The sequence below is a fragment of the Triticum urartu genome, chromosome 4A (genome assembly GCF_056163025.1).
Source record: "Triticum urartu cultivar PI428250 chromosome 4A, HENAU_Tu73, whole genome shotgun sequence".
Lineage (NCBI taxonomy): Eukaryota > Viridiplantae > Streptophyta > Magnoliopsida > Poales > Poaceae > Triticum > Triticum urartu.
In genome coordinates, this window is record NC_141876.1 from 301,224,594 (window position 1) to 301,236,350 (window position 11,757).

Sequence of the window (11,757 nt, forward strand, 5' to 3'; positions counted from 1 at the left end):
CCAATGTTTGAACCTTAAGGGTTTGCTGGAACCCCACATCCGACAGAAACCCCCTGTTGGGTATCATCAAGCACCCGAGCATGCTGCGACACTCAGTGTTGGTGAGGTCTAGACCCTCTACATACACGCATGTGTCCGCTACCAGCGCCATCCTTGCCAAACACCCGCACTTACAGTCCGTGGCTGGTTCAGTGGAATTTCAAAGAACAGCTGGGGATGGGATGAACCATAGATCTATGATTTGAAGAAAAAGAGGAACATGGGGAGGAGTTGTGTCCGTCTGGAGCACGAATGGATAGGTTTTTATGCAACCAATTGAGCAACGAAAGTAATAAATGTTGTGCTTGGTATTAGGTGGTTGATTGATTCTGATTCAGTGTACCCGAATGCATTTGAGAAGCAACATGACTGCTTACTTGAACATAGCGAACTGCATTGTAGTTTCACAACAAACCACGTAACGCGTTTTTGGGCCTGTGTTTGTGGAGTGGTATGTAGGATTTTTTTTAATTTTCAGCAGCCTCTCCTTTGCTTGTTGGGCCTGTCTTTGGGGAGTGAAGATGTATTCGGCCCAAGTCGGCCTTTCAGTATGGCTGGTTCCCGGTGCGCTGTGTGTGTGCCCTAATGTTTAGTCCCACCTCGCCCGTGGAGGGCGCGCTCGACCTGTTTCTAAGTGCTGGCGAGGCAGCTGTATCGAACTCCTCTAGTTACTTATTTGGGCACTTATACACGGCGTTCGCTTCTCTATGCTCTCTAACTGGTGGGCCCATGTGTGCCCTGCCCCATGCATCGTGGCTCAAAACGACTCGCCTGCTATGGGCGCATATCTACTTCAAGACTGGCAGGGGCCTGGTTGCACCTGGGTGGTCAAATTTTTTTCTTTTTATTTTTTCTTTGTATTTTTTCGTCTTGCATATTTTTTCAAATGTATGGGCGTGTACTGCTTAGTAAATCATTCGTGCACTGCATTGTTCGTGTTTCTGTACTGCATGTTCACATATTCCGCACTACATATATAGGTCGCATTTTCTTTTCGTGTTTTGTGCTTTTATGTATTTTTTTCAAATGTAGAGGCGTGCACTGCTTTTTGGGTATGTGTGCACTGCATTCGATAGATTCTGTACTACATTCGTACACATTTTGCACTGCATGCTTCCTATTTGCGCACTACATTTTTGTCTGTTTTGTGCACTTCTAGAATCTAATGATACATAAGAAAACAACATAACACAGACGATCACAAGCATTCTGTATGACAAGTTCATCACCAACAAACTAAGTTCAACAGAAAGCAATCTAACATAATCAAAGTTCATCATTACAAGCTATTCTGCATGGCAAGCCAACTAAGTTCAGCAAAAGCAAATGTTCACAAGAAAACTAACGATACATAAGCAAACAACAGAAAGCAAATTTGATGATAATTCTAAAACGATGCTAGCATTGTTGGCTCTTGGCCGGCACTGTCTACTTCTTCACCAGTTAGCGTCTCCCCATCCACCGTTTTTCCTGGCGTGCTTCTTGGGGGGCTCCTCCTTCTCTAGCTTTGCACGGCGAAGCCCATCCTGGGTGAGGGTGATGCGGTTCCATATCTCATACACTGCGTAAGCATCCTTTTCCACCTACTCGATGTGCCTCGTGGACAGAGGCAGGGTGGCCTAGCGCCTGTGTTCATCGTTGGTGATCTTCTTCTTCATGTTGTTGTAGTAGTCGTCGATGAGCATGCCGAAGGTGTCTCCAAGGGAGTCCAACTCCTTGGTTGCCTCAGGCACCCTCCACTCCTTTTGGATGTCGACGAAGTTGGCGACCTCCAGATTGACGCGCTCTAGCCTGGTTTTGTCGCTGTCGATGGAGAAGCCAGGAAAGGTGTACCTGGGGTCGGCGAGGAAGTTGTCGAAGACGGTGCACCTTCCAGCGGCGCTCAGTTGGAAGAGCAGCACCGGCTGAGTCTTGCCGACGAAGAGTTGGACGAGGGTGGGTTTCTGCGTCGCTTCATGCTTGTTGTTGTACTCAAGATCAATCCCGACGATCTTGTGGTGCTGGAGCCTTAGGCGGCGCTCGTACTGCGCGAGGGAGATCGCCATCTACTTCTTGTCGTTGGTGTGGATGACGTGCAACTTGGTGTTGCCGTGGGCCTCCACGTCCTCGTACTCGTCGGAGAACGCCTTCGCCGGTAGCAGGGTTTCGTGTTTTCTGTGGAGATCAATGTGATGGAGCGATTTGGTGGCAGTGGAATGGATACTTGTGTTGTTGTAGATGAGAAGGCCTTTGCCAGGGGACTGAATTTAAGGGGAGGGCGTGGGGTGGGATGGACGCATTGGATGAGCTGCATGATCTCGTTGACGATGTGGTTGTGCAGATCGTGGGTTGGTGTTGCGTCTGTGATCGTGGGTTTGTGGCGATGGAATCGCTCGGATTGGGTGGTTGTATGCAAACATGGTTTTATTTTATTTTTTGACCAGTAAATTTTTTTAGCCACCACTTTCTGTGAGAACGGGCATATGTCATGTTTATATGTATCCTACGTGTTCAAGGAACTACACTAGTTATCATACCGCACTGCATCGTTTATCAAAAAGAACTGTGTTTTGACTATAGGTGCGTACTACACCGTTTTTTGCATGTCCTTGCTGCAGCCCGTGAAAAAATTATAATGTATTCCGCAATTTTATGACTTTTTCGCTATGGACTAGACCGTATATTTATTCATGTACGTAATCCGAAACTGAATTGCTTATTATACCGTACTGCTTCATGTAACCAAATGCATTGCATTTTTCTAGAGCTGTGTACTACATGTGTTTTTGCATGTATGATGTCTACTACACAACCTTCTTCTTGTAGACGTTGTTGGGCCTCCAAGTGCAGAGGTTTGTAGGGTAGTAGCAAATTTCCCTCAAGTGGATGACCTACGGTTTATCAATCCGTGGGAGGCGTATTATGAAGATGGTCTCTCTCAAACAACCGTGTAACCAAATAGCAAAGAGTCTCTTGTGTCCCCAACACAACCAATACAATGGTAAATTGTATAGGTGCACTAGTTCGGCGAATAGATGGTGATCCAAGTGCAATATGGATGGTAGATATAGGTTTTTGTAATCTGAAAATATAAAAACAGAAAGGTAACTAATGATAAAAGTGAGCACAAACAGTATTGCAATGCTTCGAAACAAGGCCTATGGTTCATACTTTCACTAGTTCAAGTTCTCTCAACAATAGTAACATAATTGGATCATATAACAATCCCTCAACGTGCAACAAAGAGTCACTCCAAAGTCACTAATAGGGGAGAACAAACGAACAGACTAGTATAGAGTACGAAACCACCTCAAAGTTATTCTTTCCGATCAATTCATTGGGCTATTCCGATAAGTGTCACAAACAGCCCTAGAGTTCGTAGTAAAATAACACCTTAAGACACAAATCAACCAAAACCCTAATGTCACCTAGATACTCCAATGTCACCTCAAGTATCCGTGGGTATGATTATACGATATGCATCGCACAATCTCAGATTCATCTATTCAAGCAACACAAAGAACTTCAAAGAGTGCCCCAAAGTTTCTACCGGAGAGTCAAGACGAAAACGTGTGGCAACCCCTATGCATAGATTCCCAAGGTCACAGAACCCGCAAGTTGATCACCAAAACATACATCAAGTGAATCAATAGAACACCCCATTGTCACCACAGGTATCCCATGCAAGACATACATCAATGTTCTCAAATACTTAAAGACTCAACCTGATAAGATAACTTCAAAGGGAAAACTCAATTCATCACAAGGAGATAGAGGGGTAGAAACATCATAAGAAACAACTATAGTAGTAAATCTCGCGTTAAATCAAGATTGTGCCAAATCAAGAACACGAGAGAGAGAGAGAGAGAGAGAGAGAGAGAAAGATCAAACACATAGCTACTGGTACATACCCTCAGCCCCAAGGGTGAACTACTCCCTCCTCATCATGGAGAGCACCGGGATGATGAAGATGGCCACAGGTGATGATTCCCCCCTCCAGTAGGGTGCCGGAACAGGGTCCCGATTGATTTTTGGTGGCTATAGAGGCTTGCGGTGGCGAAACTCTCGATCTAGGTTTCATTTCGAGGGTGTCTGTATTTATAGAAATTTTTCGCGTTGGTCTCATGTCAGGGGGGTCTCCGAGTCATCCACGAGGTAGGGGGCGCACCCTCCACCCTCGTGGATGGCTCGGGACTCTTCTGGCCCAACTCTTTTACTTCGGGGGCTTCTTTTGGTCCATAAAAAATCCACAAAAATTGGCAGGTCAATTGGACTCCGTTTGGTATTCCTTTTTCTGTAAAACTCAAAAAGAAGGAAAAACAGAAACTGGCACTGGGCTCTAGGTTAATAGGTTAGTCCCAAAAATCATATAAAATAGCATATAAATGCATATAAAACATCCAAGATGGATAATATAATAGCATGGAACAATCAAAAATTATAGATACGTTGGAGACGTATCAGTGTACTTGCTGCAGTCCCTGGCATGGGAGGTGGGGGTTGCCCCCCCTTTTTTGTTGTGGCACATATTTGAAGGTAGACTTTTTTTTGGATGCGTTATCTTAACACATGTTTTGTTTTTTAACTTCACTTTTTTTACGAACTGCATGTATTATTTTTTGTTTTACTATCTGAATTTAATTGTTTTTTAATTTAACTTTTTTTCGGATGCGTTATCTTAACACGCGCGTTGTTTTACTTCTTGTGCGGCCGTGTTGTATGAAATGTGAGGGTTAACCAGTCGTCGGCTTCTTCCCCCACATAGGTTGTACGGGGGTGTTTCAGATGGAATCTAAACAATCTTGATCCAATTAGATGGTCCTTGAAGGAGTTGTTTAGCGCAACGAACCAGGCAACCAGACTATGCAGTTGTAACGCCCTCACTTAGCCATAGGAGTTCGACAATAAAAACATGGGCGCAGCCCCTAGTATCTGAACTAGAGTGCTGTAAGCGTCTGATCAGGAAGTACCAATCCATCACGTAATGCGGAAGAAATCTCCAATGATTTGTAACCTCCGAACAGCTGACCGTCTCTCGCCACATCATGACAGTCAGTTTTCGGCTTTTTCTAGTAAGGTGCTCCTTTGGATAAACCAAGGCACAATCGCAGTAGTTCTCCCTTTACTACCTTAGCCGATATAGCGGAACGTTAGGTAGCAAGCATAGGAGCCGGGCAACCCAACTATTGACCAAAGACATGATTCGGAGCCAATGCATATAATGCTAAATTCGGGGTGCCGAACTATACTTATAAAAAGTGTTCGGACTTTTGTTTCTGTAGTGTGGGTGCTATGAAGCCCCTGGCGAACATGAAATGCACCAAAGTGTACAAGGTTATCCACAGGGGAACTCAGAGAAAAAAGAGAAAGAAAACAGAAAAGGTGCAAAGGTAAAAAGCTGGAGTCTGAAAGCTCCAGCCGCAAACTGTTCTCATTGTAATTTAATTAGTACATCAAGGCGCATTGATATAGGTAGTGCGATAAGCAACAGGCAATTTGACATGCCGAAACCAAGGGAGAGCTGCATGTGGGTCCTGAAAAATAGGTAGAGTTATCGTTAACGGAATCACCTAAAAAGTCCCGCATATGTCTGCGTTTCTCGCCATCTTGGTGTGTTTATCCTTTAAGAGGACCGATGACCAGACCACCAGATGGGGCCTGTGGGATTGAGACCTGAAAAGGAAACAACTAAAAGTGAAAGTATGTGTGTATCCGATGTCGGTTGAGTCATACTATGGACTACAAGCTAGCTATGCCTCCGTCGATGCCCATGGGATTTTGAGTGCATAGTTATGTACGCGCGACACGAATGCCACCACTTGATCGGGACTGAGCGGAGGCCGGATTGCTAGTCGAGCTCCTGACGAGCCGAGCTCTCCTGCTGCAGAGTAGTTTGGACCCTATTAACGGTGTCCGTGGGCTTGGCAGCTGAATTAAGGTTCTGCTTGAGAAGGCCATTCTATACTTCTGCTGCTAAGGCAGCTGTGTGCTCTTCTATATGGAGAGAGTGTTTCGTAGACCGTTATGACGCCACGTGGACCGGGCATCTTGAGCTTGAGATAAGCATAGTGTGGTACTGCGTTGAATCGAGCAAACGCAGTTCATCCAAGCAGTGCATGATAGTCGCTGCGGAAGGGGATGATATCGAAGATTAACTCCTCGCTTCGGAAGTTGTACAGAGATCCAAAGACAACCTCTCGTGTGATTGAGCCCATCCAGCGGGCCTCTACACCTGGTATGACTCCTTTGAAGGTAGTCCTGGTGGGCTTGATCCATGATGGGTTAATGCCCATTTTATGCGATGTATCCTGATAGAGCAGATTGAGGCTGCTACCTCCGTCCATAAGGACGCGAGTCAGGTGGAACCCATCAATTATTGGGTGTAGGACCAGTGCGGCTGAGCCACCGTGACAGATACTGATCGGATGATCCCGGCGATCAAAAGTGATCGGGTAGGACGACCATGGATTAAATTTTGGGGCGACTAGCTCTATCGCGTAGACGTCCCTGAGCGCACGCTTGCGCTCCCTCTTGGGGATGTGTGTAGCGTATATCATGCTCACCATTTTGACCTGAAGGGGAAACTTCTTCTGTCCCCACGTGTTCGGTTGCCAGGGGTCTTCGTCATCATCCTCGCTTTGTGATCCCTTTTCCCTGTTCTCGGTGTTTAATTTGCCGGCCTGTTAAAAAACCCAGCAATCTCTATTTGTATGATTGGGTGGTTTTTCCGGGGTGCCATGAATCTGGCACGGATGATCAAGTATGCGGTCCAAGCTGGATGGGCCTGAATTGTTCTTTTGGAACGGCTTCTTCCGCTGACCGGACTTGGAGCCACTGAATCCGGCATTGACCGCTGTATCCTCGGTGTTGTCACTGTTGTTTCGACGCTTGTATCTGTTGCGTTGAGACTTGTCTTTGTTATTTTTAACTTCAGGGGTGCCCGCATCGCTTGCATTGTTTTTCTACGGGCCAACCAACTGTCCTCGCCCGCACAAAATCGGGTCAGGAGTGCCGTGAGGGCCGCCATGGATTTTGGCTTTTCTTGGCTGAGGTGGTGAGCGAGCCATTCGTCGTGGATGCTGTGTTTGAAAGCTGCTAGGGCTTTGGCATCCAGACAATCGATGATTTGGTTCTTTTTAGTTAAGAACCTAGTCCAGAATTTCATGGCGGACTCTCCGGGCTGTTGAACTATATGGCTTAAGTCATCAGCGTCCGGCGGTCGAACATATGTACCTTCAAAGTTATCGAGGAAGGCCTCTTCCAAGTCCTCCCAGCTGCCAATAGAATTTTCAGTCTGATTGTTGAGCCAATGCCAACCTGGCCCCTTGAGTTTTAAAGGGAGGTATTTGATGGCGTGCAGGTCATCTCCGCGGGCCATATGAATGTGGAGAATGAAGTCTTCGATCCACACCTCGGGGTCTGTGGTTCCGTCGTATGATTCTATATTCACGGGTTTGAACCCTTCTAGGAATTCATGATCCATGACCTCATCAGTGAAGCAATGAGGGTGTGCGGCGCCTCTATATCGGGTCGTATCGCGATGTAGCTCTAATGGAGTCCGTCTGCGGTTTTCAGCCCGCGCATGACTAAGTTTGCCACGTCCGAATAGGTGGCCGTCATCGCGTGCCGAGGCACGTCCTCGCGATCCGTAGATTGATCTGGTATGTCCTTCTTTATTGTTCAGGTTTTTTCGGAGGTCAAATGTATGGCCGTGGGCTAATTTACCTTTACATGTGCGATGAGGCGGGGCGGGCTAGTGTTCGGCGTGAGTTGCCGTTTTGTCCCAACCACGTGGTGGTCGGTCAGCCGCATTGTACGATGGTGGTATGTATTCTGGCGCCTCCTCGTCAAACTGAGGTTGCAGTTTGCGCTTTGGGTAGCTTTTGGTTGGGCGCTCGAGGCCGTATTCTTCGGCTGCTAGGACATCATTGAGCAGATCTTGGTCATCTTGAAGCTGCTGCTGCTTCTTTTTCAGGCTGCTTGAAGTGGCTATTAGCTAGCGCTTGAAGCGTTCCTGCTCAAGAGGTTCCTCGGGCACGATGAAATCGTCAGTGTCGAGGCTCACCTCATCCTTAGTGAGCGGAAGATAACTTCCGTCCTCTGAGTCTTCGTGTGTGGCCTATTTACCAGGGCTAACCTGCCCATCTTCCCGTTCATCTTGTTCATTAGCTGTTTCAATGGGGTCTTCGTTGTCTTCGGCACCTTCTGGAGTGTTATCTTCTTCTGTGCCGGTGTTGCTGTCTTTACTGCAGCGTTACTTACAGCAGCGCCGCTGACGCCGATGCTTGGATTGTATTTCGGAAGGTTTATCCTCAGCTGGATCTTCCTTGACATCACCGCTGTTCTCCTTTGGTGCATCCACCATGTATATATCATACGAGAAAGTGGCCGTCCAACATCCGGTGAACGGCAAGTTCTGGGCCTCTTCTTCTCCGACATCGTCATCCATACCGTCGATGTCCTCGGAGTCGTAATCAAGTGTGTCGGTCAAATCCTCGACCGTGGCTATGAAGTGGGTGGTGGGTGGGAAGCAAAATTCTTCACCGTCAGCCCATAGTTTGGATCGGATAGAGTTGGGTTGTGAGTCCTCCGTCAAGGACAGGTTTTTTTAATGAGTTTAGCATGTCTCCCAAAGGTGAGTGCTGGAAGATGTCTGCGACGCTGAGTTCGAAGATCGATAAACGATCAAGTTCGGCGTCCGCGGGCTCACATGGTTCGGAACTTACGGCCAGAGACGAGTCCGGAGTTTTGGTGGCACAACTATCATGTGAGATCAAGTCTATGTGTGTCTCCAACACCGGGGAATCTGTGGCCTCCGTGGTGGGGTTGAGCTTCCCATCCTTGGATGGCGCAGTCTGCTCCGGATCTAAGGCCCGAGCGGTTACGGGAGCTATCTCCTGGATGCAGTCTGATGAAAGATTTAGGCCATGTCTCTCGGGGTGACCAGGAGTGGTACCCGCGGTCTTAAATACGGCTAAGATCAAGTCTCCACGGATGTCCGCAACGTAGTTCAAGCTCTGAAATCTGACCTGATGGCTAGGAGCATAGCTTTTGATCTGCTCTAGATGGCCAAATGAATTGGCCCGTAGTGCGAAGCCGCCGAACACAAAGATTTGTCTGGGGAGGAAAGTTTCTCCTTGGACAGCGTCATTATTGACGATTGAAGGGGCCATCAAACCTTTTGGCGACATCACAATGGAACTCTCAATGAAAGCACCAATGTCGGTGTCAAAACCGGCGGATCTTGGGTAGGGGGTCCCGAACTGTCCGTCTAAGGTCGATGGTAACAAGAGACAGGGTACACGATGTTTTACCCAGGTTTGGGCCCTCTCTATGCAGGTAATACCCTACGTCCTTCTTGATTGATCTTGATGAATATGAGTATTACAAGAGTTGATCTACCACGAGATCGTAATGGCTAAACCCTAGAGGCCTAGCTTGTATGGTTATGATAATGTCTCTCCTCCAGACTAAGTCCTCCGGTTTATATAGACACCAGGAGGATCTAGGGTTACACAAGGCCGGTTACAAAGAAAGGAATCTACATATTTGGTCGCCAAGCTTGCCTTCCATGCCAAGGAGAGTCCCATCCGGACACGGGTGCAGTCTTCGGTCTTTGTACCTTCACAGCCCATCAGTCTGGCCCATGGCTAACAGGCCGGACGCCCGAGGACCCCTTAGTCCAGGACTCCCTCAGCTGGAGCCTGAGGTTGTGCTCGTACTGCGCGAGGGAGATCACCATCTACTTCTTGTCGTTGGTGTGGATGACGTGCAACTTGGTGTTGCCGTGGGCCTCCACGTCCTTGTATTCTTCGGAGAACGCCATCGCCGGTAGTAGGGCTTGGTGTTTTCTGTGAAGATCGATGTGAGGGAGAGATTTGGTTGTAGCGCAATGGATACTTGTGTTGTTGTGGATGAGAAGGCCTTTGGCAGGGGTCTGAATTTAAGGGGAGGGCGCGGGGTGGGATGGCCACATCGGATGAACTGCACGATCTCGCCGACGATGCGGTTGTGTAGATCATGGGTTGGTGTTGCATCTGTGATCGTCGGTTTGTGGCGATGGAACCACTCGGATTGGGTGGTTGTATGCGAACGTTGTTTTTTTAACATGGTTTTATTTTATATTTGATCAGTAATTTTTTTAACCATCACTTTCTATGCGAATGGGCATTTGTCACGTTTATATGTATCCTACGTGTTCAAGGAACTGCACTGGTTATCATACCGCATTGCATCGTCTATAAAAAAGAATTGCATTTTGACTATAGGTGCATATTGCACCATGTTTTGCGTGTCCTTGCTGCAGCCCCTGAAAAAAGTATAATGTATTCCGCAATTTACGACTATTTCGCTGTGGACTAGACCGTGTATTTATTCATGTAGGTAATCCGAAACTGAATTGCTTATTATACCGTACTGCTTCATCTAACCAAATGCGCTGTATTTTTCTAGAGCTACGTACTGCATGTGTTTTTGCATGTACTTGCTGTAGTCCCTGGCACAGGAGGTGGGGGGGTTGGGGGGTCCCTTTTTTGTTGTGGCACTTATTTGAAGGTAGACTTTTTTTCGGATGCGTTATCTTAACACGCGCGTTGTTTTTGAATTTAACTTTTTTTACGAACTGCATGTATTACTTTTTATTTTACCGTCTGAATTTCATTGTTCTTCATAAAGAACTGCATCATGTGCGTTTTGATGTAGTCCATCTTATTTAGCCGAGCCGTTTTGGGCCGGCCCATTTTATGTAACCCTTTGCCACGCGGTCCTCCTATGTGTCCCTCCCAGGCGATCCCACTGCTCCACTGAAAGGGAGAGAGACCGAGAAGAATCACCTCTCCTCTCTTGTAGTGTCTCCCGAAGAATCTCTCCCTCGAGCAAAACCGCCATCGACCACAGCAACCGTCGTCGCGCGCGGAACCGCCGCCCTCAAGAGGTCATTATTCTTGCATTTCGTGTCATCGTCCGCTCCGCCAGCCCTTCCCGCTGCGCTTCCGTAGCCCTTTCCCATCCATTCCCGTCGCCGCCCCCTCCCCCCCTCGCCGCTGTTCATCCCCTTTTTTGTGGTACGTTCCCCTTGGCCTCAGTCTTGATCATCCCCTCGTCTAGTTTTGTGATTCTCGTAGTTGGTGTTATGGTTTTTTCTTATGTATTTTTTCTGTAAGCAGGCGATTTTATCTCGATTTGAAGTCGATACTCGTGTGTGCTCTATAGGCAGAGCAAGGTGGATATAGGGTTTCGTCATATTTTGCCGATTTTGGTGCTTATATCTGTCACTTCGTCCTTGTGCTGCAGGTAAACGCCATGTCTTCACCGAGCAGAGTGGGAGGAGGATTTCAGGGTATGTGGAGTTCTTATTTTTGGCTTTGTTTATTTTGTTTGATGTTTATCTAGTTTCCTAATTCATCGTGTATATTTTGTTTATGTTGTGTTAGTTGTCAGCATTCATTTGCATTATTTGTCATGTGATGTTTTGTAATTTCTGTTTCTGTTTTTTTTAATCCAGTAGGTGATTGTAGTGGTCATAATGAAACACCAATTGGCTCTCGTTGTCCTGGTGGTAAGGATTACGGTAGTGAGGGAGGACATCAAGTGAATTCGCCAATTGAATATTCTCCCATAAGTGTGGCCCCTCATTCTGGTATGTGAATGCTTTGTTTATTTGTGTATGTTGCTTACTTGATGTTGTACAAATTGGCATTGCCTTGTTGTATCTAGTCTGTAATTTTGTTGGGAACAATC

At 47.0% G+C, this 11,757-nt stretch overlaps 1 pseudogene; it reads right to left on the bottom strand.

Annotated features, from left to right (window-relative positions):
* Positions 1 to 1,475: 1,475 nt before the first annotated feature.
* On the bottom strand, positions 1,476 to 9,844 carry LOC147975654 (uncharacterized; annotated as a pseudogene).
* Between the last annotated feature and the right edge of the window lie 1,913 nt (positions 9,845 to 11,757).